The sequence below is a fragment of the Rattus norvegicus genome, chromosome 4, assembly GCF_021556685.1.
Source record: "Rattus norvegicus strain SHRSP/BbbUtx chromosome 4, alternate assembly SHRSP_T2T, whole genome shotgun sequence".
NCBI classification, from domain to species: Eukaryota; Metazoa; Chordata; class Mammalia; order Rodentia; family Muridae; genus Rattus; species Rattus norvegicus.
The window spans coordinates 77,222,124-77,230,075 of record NC_141537.1 but is presented as its reverse complement, the minus strand read 5'-3'; positions in this window follow the sequence as shown (position 1 = coordinate 77,230,075).

Sequence of the window (7,952 nt, the reverse complement as noted above, 5' to 3'; positions counted from 1 at the left end):
TGGAGTTATTTAATGGGTATGAGAGTTATTTAATAGATATGGAGGTTCAGTTTTAGAAGATAAAAAGGTGTGGAGTATATTGATGTTCTGATTGCTGTAACCTGCCATCTCATCAGTGAGCGTCCACACTGAGATTCCCTTAATGGAGTTTTCCCAAGACTTTACCAGTCATGGGTACCTCAACCATCCCGGGCTCTGCTGAGCCATAGACTGGGCACAGGGCCCTGGGTACAGGTTCCACAGCCTGGACCTATATATGTGCAAAAATAAAACAAAACCTTCAAAAAACCCCACAAGATCAAAACTCCAGACAACACACCAGGAATACTATAATTTCTTTGCTGCATTTCCAGGTGTCCTAGTTTAATTTCTGTTGCTATAATAAAATAATTCCCTGACACAAACAACTTTAAGGGAGTAAAGGTTTATTTGGCTTTCAGGTCACAATCCACCATTTCAGGGAAGTCAAGGCAGGAACCTGAAGCACCTAGTCACACCTACAGTCAAGAGCAGAGAGAGGATGAATGTATGTATGGCCTAGTGCTTAGCTTACTTCTCCACCCGGTAGCACCCCAAGCCCAGGGAATAATGCCACCCACTGTGGACGGGATCTTCCAACATCCATCAACATAATCAAGGTGATCCCCCACTGACATGTTGACACATCAATCTGATTTAGACGGTTCTCTACTGAGACTCTTCTTTTCGTCAGGCAATTCTAGAGTGTGGCATATTGACAATTAAAACTAACCATCACAATGAGGTTTTTTTTTTTAAATTCATATCCGTGAGCAGGGTTTTAAGCAATTCATAAACTTCCACTTTCTTGGAACCCAATAGCTTTCTCTAGTGTGACCTATTTGTTAAAATAATGACAGTTAAAATCCTTGAGTTTTACTTCATCTTATGAATAAAATCAGGGACTGGATGCTGTCAAACACCTTCAATTAGAGTTAAGTGAGCATGGTAGTAGCTAATGAGCAAATCAAAATGTTTCAGCCAGGACTGAGTGTGAGCAGAAGGTACTTCAACAGAAGGTGGTGAAGAACCACGTCCCTACCACTCTTGGATTTGTTCTCCTTATGCCTCATACTTATGGTCCTCAGTGGGGGTGGGGGTGGAGTAGTATGTTATGATCATCCCAATAGAGGAGTTCAACCCAATTTATGAAAGATTGTCTTAACATTGTGAGCCAAGCCAGCAATGGATTCTTACTGTAGTATAACTTAACTTAGATATGATCCCACCACTAGCTATTGGGGAGCCCACCTCTTGCCTTCACAGAGCTACTGCTGCCTGTAAAGCAGGAGCAGGGGGTCTTAGGTAAATCTGTAGGTGCCTTAGCAGTGGCTAAGATGGTCTGTCTTGTCAGGATCCTAGGGGAAGTCCTTAGCAAAGAGGTCTGGGAACAAGGCACGTGAGTGGACCTATGGGAACAATCCAAAGTGCAAGACTTTGTATCCTACGTTGAGGTTCAACACTCTAAAGGAGGCTCTAAACATCCAAGTAGATAATCCAACTCATTGTCCAAGTGTCAGGAGCCTGTTCTTGTCATCCCATTGTCTGTCCAGTGGGCAGCTGAGTGGGGTTACTGTGGTGGGTGGGAGAGATGGAGGCCAAGTGAACTCCATTTCTTTCCCTAAGGCTAAGCGAGCAACAGCAAGTGCTCGTCAGAGGCAGAGACTCTCACTGGGTTCCCAGGCAGTCAGACAGTGGCAAGTTGGTTATATTAGGTAAACGTTCCACCTTAGAAATATATGGCAGGGATTTCTATGTGGCATGTCCAGTGTATCTTTCAGGCATGAATCCTGCTACCACTACCCAAGGACTAACACAATGCTCACAATGGTAAGAAGAGATCTTTCAAATCATGTCTCCAATTGAGAGACCCACTTTAAAGCTAAGCATGTACCAAAGCAAACATAGATCTGAAGTGGAGACTTAAAGGTTCTTTGGGAAAGTGGTTGGATGGTGATTTGCTGGGGCAAACACGTGAAGGAACATTTTGCAGAAACAGACATAGGAAAAAGGTTTTGGTAAAGCAAGCTCATGAAAGGACACATGATGAAGGATTCTTTGCTAACAACACACATGTATTGGTCTGTCTTGCATTGTGTAGTTGAGCTCTATTTGTCAGGACTCCATAGAGAGAAATGCACCCAAAAACCTGATGATGTGTTGCAGTTTCTTGCTGCTTCCACAGACTCGGGCCGATTGGCAGAGCGACATCAGCTGAGACAGACCCACATACTGAGGGCAGACCTGTGGAGGACATGTGATGTTTGAAGGGAGTATAAATAGAACTTGGTGGACAGTGACAGAGGCTTAGCTTGGCTTGCTGCAACGCTTGTTGGCCTTCTCTCATCTTTGATTCGCTGAGAGAGGCACAACTGAGAACTTCTGGTGTTCCTGTTGGCCCTGGTTCCCCCTGTGACTAGTGCTGAGGCTGAGGCCTGGCTGTTTCTGCTAGGTCGTGTCACCACTGTTGCTAACCCAACTCTACCAAACTGGACTGGTGTATCCGTGAAGTGTTTGCGAGTGTATCAAGATGCCCCTGCTAACCTGTGAACTGAACTGCTGATTTCTGGACTATGCAGAAGGGAGTTGCTCCAAAGAACCATTTTAAACAGTGCACTTCTCCTGGATCCTTTCTTTTTCACTACTTCTGGTGGGTGGTGGGCTAAAAGGGAGATTAAAGCATTTAAGAACCATCATTAAAGGTAGACTTTGAAAAAATTAAAGTTATACAGATCATTATCATCCTATTCTTTGACAGATCCTTTTTCCAGTCATTTAATCTTGTTCCTTCTGTGTTCCTGCCTAACTATAGAGATCCATATATGTTCTTATCCTTTCCTTGAGGCATTCATTTTCTTCTCTCCCCTTCCTGGTAAGAAGTGGGATTTCTTCTTACCACAACTTTTCAAGGTCATTCCTGAGTTGGGTTATTAAGGTAGACATCATATATTGATTGTCATTGAACCTATTTATGAACCAGGTCCAGTACCTGTCTTTAAAAGCATTGGAGTGTCCTCTTAAAGGCATAGGTTGACTCCAGCTTTGAGATAGCACCCTGTGGAGTTTGACAACCATCTTTCTAAACATAATAGTATAGACCAGGGATCCAACAGTCATTCTATGTATACGTGTGTGTGTGTGTGTGTGTGTGTGTGTGTGTGTGTGTGTGTGTACTGTTCAGGAGAAGTAGCACATGAGTCTGGGAACGAAGGGAGACCTTTGTCGTTCTTCCTACAAATTGCTTCCTACAACTTGCAAGTTTATGTCTTCTTCTTCTGGGTTGGTGAGGGTCCCCTGAAGGCCACTTTAATTATAGTAAAAGACAACGTTCTCATTATAGTTGAAGCTCTGGGTGCCACCTAGTCAGGTCATTTTGGTGTCTTTCTGCAAAAGAGTTAGCCTGAGGTGATACCATTGACTACAACATGATGAGAGCAGAGAGAAGTATTTACAGATCGACTGGAGCATCTTTTAGTGCTCTAAATTTTTAACTGTAAATAGGTGATTACAGCAATTAGCATGGGACTCAGAGATGACCGGCCCCACCCCCATCAGACAAACAATGGTCTAGGATGAAGGAAGTTTAGAATGGAGTAGGGGAGGAGCCTGAAAATCAAACTGGTTGTTTTGTTTGCACCTTCTCAGATCTTTGTGCCATTTTTGGACACAGGGATTTCCTGTTTGTGTTCTTTCCCAAGACCCTCTATGTGTGCTTTTGTTGGAGGACTGCCTCCTGGTGGTCACAACTGGAAGTGCCTGGGAATTTTTATTTACTGAATGATTTTTAGTGATTGCCTGTGGTGGCCAGGTGGAAGGAAGGGTACTGGGGCATAATTACTACCAACTTTTTTTTTCCTGTTGCTAATTGGGGCGATTTTAAAACATGACCTACATTGTTTTTAGAGCCCCATTGTAGAAATGAGTTAAATTTACCAGAAGCAAAAGTTTGATATCTGGTCCTTAACTAAACTTCTTTCTGATTTGATGGGTCTCCATTAAGTTAAGACTTTTTTCCCTAATGAATTCTTGTCTCCAAGTGTGCTGTGAATTTAACATAAGACATTTCTTTAGGTGTCTGAAATGTGACAAGCAGAGACATTGCATTTATAATTACAGCTTAAATGTCTGAGGGAATTGAATTAATTTTCTAAGTAATGGTCAATGTTGAGTGATGGATTGGTTGAACAAGTGATTATTTGGAAAACTAACAAGGAACAAAGTAGTTGTTTTTACATAAAATCTGTTGGGTTTCTTAACTGAGTAGAAAGGTTCATTAAATTTCTAACATAATTTTAATGCATTTGACTTGATGAAAACAAAAATATATTTTTAGAAATTCCTTTCCAGACCTTTTTTTTTCTTTGTAGCAGTGGAGGCTTATTAGACTTTGAAGGAAATAAATACTGAATGAACCAACTCAAGGCATACCTGTATGTTTATAAATTCCTGTAGCTATATTCTTCATTGTGAATGTGAGTTATCAAGACACATCCAGTAAGATATGTAAAATGCTCAAGTCAATATCAAAATGTCAAGCCTGCACAAATAATTAGAGGTGCTCGTAAATCATCCCAGATACTCATTTGCTAAACCGACAACTAATTAGAGTTATGCTCATCAATGCATATAAAATAGGTAGTTCAACATAAAAATAAATCTATAAAAAGGCACATCAATAATCATAAATGCAAGGTATCATCGAGCGCCATCCTGGTAATCATTGGAGGTGGCTCTAATTTGAAAACCTGAAAGTGCACCTTGAAAGTACGAGGTGGCATAAAGAGTGCTGAGTGTCTGCTTTCCCCAGGGCTGCGCGCATCCAGTCTTAACAAAGGAAGTGTGGGCAGAGTTCAGATAATGAAATATGGCAGTTTTTAAAGATGTTATTCTACCACTGAGTGGTAGTAGACATTTTTTCCTGTCTTTCCTTAAGCTGTACAATACAGAGCCTTAAGAGACACAATGCGGGTGAGAATTTAGGGCTTAAAAGCGTATCTTTGGTAATTTGCTTTAGATGTCTGATTCTGATGACAGGCCTCTCATCATCTAACAGAATTAGTCTGTTTACCAGATTTCTGATTTTATAATGAAACAGGTGCTGAATAGCAGCAGGCTTCTATGTTCCCCTTTTTCTAGAGGAGGCAAAGGAAAATGAATTGTAGGGGAGAAACATTTTAATCCATTTGATAAGTACACTACTGAATCATCTTTGAAAAGCCTCAAAATAATTTTAATATTCAAATTTGTTCTTTAGAGAATGAATTTTGAAGTAAGGTTTACAAACAGTTTACCCTCAACCCCCAGATCCCCAGAATTGTATTAATAGTATCTGTTATTTTTTTTTTCTTTTGAGACAGTCTCACTATGTACCTATGGCTGCCCTGGAGCTCACTTGTGTAGACCAGACTGGCCTCAGATTCACAGAAATCCAAGCCTCTGCCCCCAAATGGTGGAATAAAAGGCATGTGTCCCATGATGCTTTTAAATAAACAGTTTTATGTATATCTTTTGAAATATTTTTCCCACTTTACTCTCCCTTCCCCTCCTTCCTCCTTTCCTTTCTCCTCTCTTCTCTCCTCCCGCCCTCTTCTCTCCTCCCATTCCTTTCCTTCTTCTTCTCTCCTCCCCACTCTCATTCTTTCTCTTATATTTTGCAGAGCAGATGTCTACCACAGGCTCATGCATTTGATCATTTGTTCTCCGGACAGTGGCAGGGTTTGGGGAGGTCACAGGGCTTGACTAGTGGAAGCAGGTCACCAGTGGGTGGGTCTTTGAAGACTATAGCCTGGCCCCCCACTCCAGACTTGCCATCATCTGGATGGTGCTGGGTTCTCAGACATGCAGATTGCAAGATTCATAGAGTCTTTGAGGTTTGCAGAGAAGTACCAGAAGAAGGCCAGCAAGGACAGGGGATTGTAGCAGTGAGAAACTGTGAAGATGAAGGCCAAATTGCAGGAGAAATTCCAGGAACTTAGAGTTGCCAGGAACATGGTATGTGTGCTGGGTTGAGTCACCTCCAAACAGAAGCTTTATCTACTGCTGACTGCAACACAACAGGGGCATGACTACCCAGACCTGTTGAGCCAACATGATGGTAATGCAAGCTCCAGCTGCTAGACTCGTAACTACGGGAGTTAGTATTTACCTGCTGGGTTTCAGTTTTATTTTGGTCTGGTTTGTGCCATTGTGTATGAAAAGAACATGCTTGCTTTTGGATTTTAAGGGGCTTACACCTGACAATTTTCCAGGAGTCTCAGAGGAGAGACTATGGACATTTGAATAGTCTGAGATAATTGAAACTACAAGAAGATTTGAAACTGGGTTGAATAAACTTTGCATACTAGCCATAAGTTTACGGGGCAGAGAGAGGAAGGCTGTAGTTTAGTTATGAACTGTCCCCTATACCTGTGAGTATGTATGTGACATATATTTATTAGTTTTATTTATTCTTTGAAAAGTTCATGCATGTATAGAATGTATTTTGCTACACCCCTCCCAATGTGTTTGAGCTCTTGGCCCTCATGGTGACATTGTTTTTGAGGCTATGGAATGTTTAAGAGTTGGGCAGAAAGAAGTTAGTTACTTGGGAAGGGCTTGAGTATTAAGGTACAGGCCTACTTCTGATTCTGTTCCCTCCAGAAGGGAGGAGGGAAGCTGGCTAAGAGTTAGGAAGCAAAAGATACTTACAAGGCTCAGGAAATAAAACTCGATAGACTCAAGAAACTCTTAAAACTTAAAAAGACTCACCAGGTCTTCTTATATAAGCAGTAACAGCAGCTGAGGAGGAAGACTCTTTGACTTCCCAGTTACCTACAAGGCATGCTAGGAGGCCCATGGGTGCAGCCTTCCTAAGTCATTACTTGTGCTAGATAGGTTATTATCTGATGCAGCTGCTGCTGAGTCATCCTTACTCACGTAAGCAACTCCTCACTTATATTACTGTAAGTAATAAACCCATCGGTTCACAAAGTTGGACCATGGTATAATTTTTACTGTTCTGTCATGTTCCACTGGGGTATGTAGGTGTTTGTTCCTGGCTCCCTAGGGAAAATCACCCAGTAGAAGTCATGCTGTGGGCTTCTGCCAGCTACCTGAGCTGCTAAGTCTTCCCTATGGTAAAGGACTGTATTCCTCTGAACTGTGAGCCAAAATAAATCTTTTCTTCTCTAAGTTGCTTCTGTTAGGTGCTTTGGTCACAGTGATACAAATGTAACTAATATACTCTGCTGGTTGTCCTTAAGCAGGTTATAGAGGTGAACTGAGTGCTAATAGTATCATTGGGCTTAATGCTACTTTCTGAGATGTCTGTTTATTTTGCTGAATATTGTATCCATTCAAGTTCTGTTTTCAGCATAGAGAAATGGTCTAGCATAGTTTTGGCCACTCTTACTAAAAGGAGGAATTGCTCCAAATTACTCCCCCCCCCCGGCGGGGGGGGGGGAACAAAACAGAAGGATAATTTATTTTATCCAAAATGACCAGGATATTTTTTGGCTAGTATTTAGGGCCAGCAGATGAAATAACAAAAATAAAATAGCAGCAGGAACCTGTTTGTTAGCAGTATTGGGAGTAAGCTGAAAAGAGTTTCTGAATTAGGTCTGTATGAACAATAGGGGTCATTTAAGTCTGGTCAGAGCACAGAGACTGACTACCTCATCTCAGAAAGAGCAGAACCACAGGTGCTGGAAGCTGCAAAGCTATCTCATTGTCTTCCCCATAGCAGCTGGCCCTGGGATTCTCTGTGGCGTTTGGAATTGCTCATTTTTTCAGCAAACCAGGTGGCGGACAGTGATCTCACAGAGCACATTTTTAGAAAAGGAAAAGCTGAAAATATGAGAGTGTGTTGGTGCTGCATTTAGGGGGTGAAATGTGAGGGTTGGAAAGATGGCTCAGTGGTTAAGAGCACTGAATGTTCTTCCAGAGGTGCTGAGTTC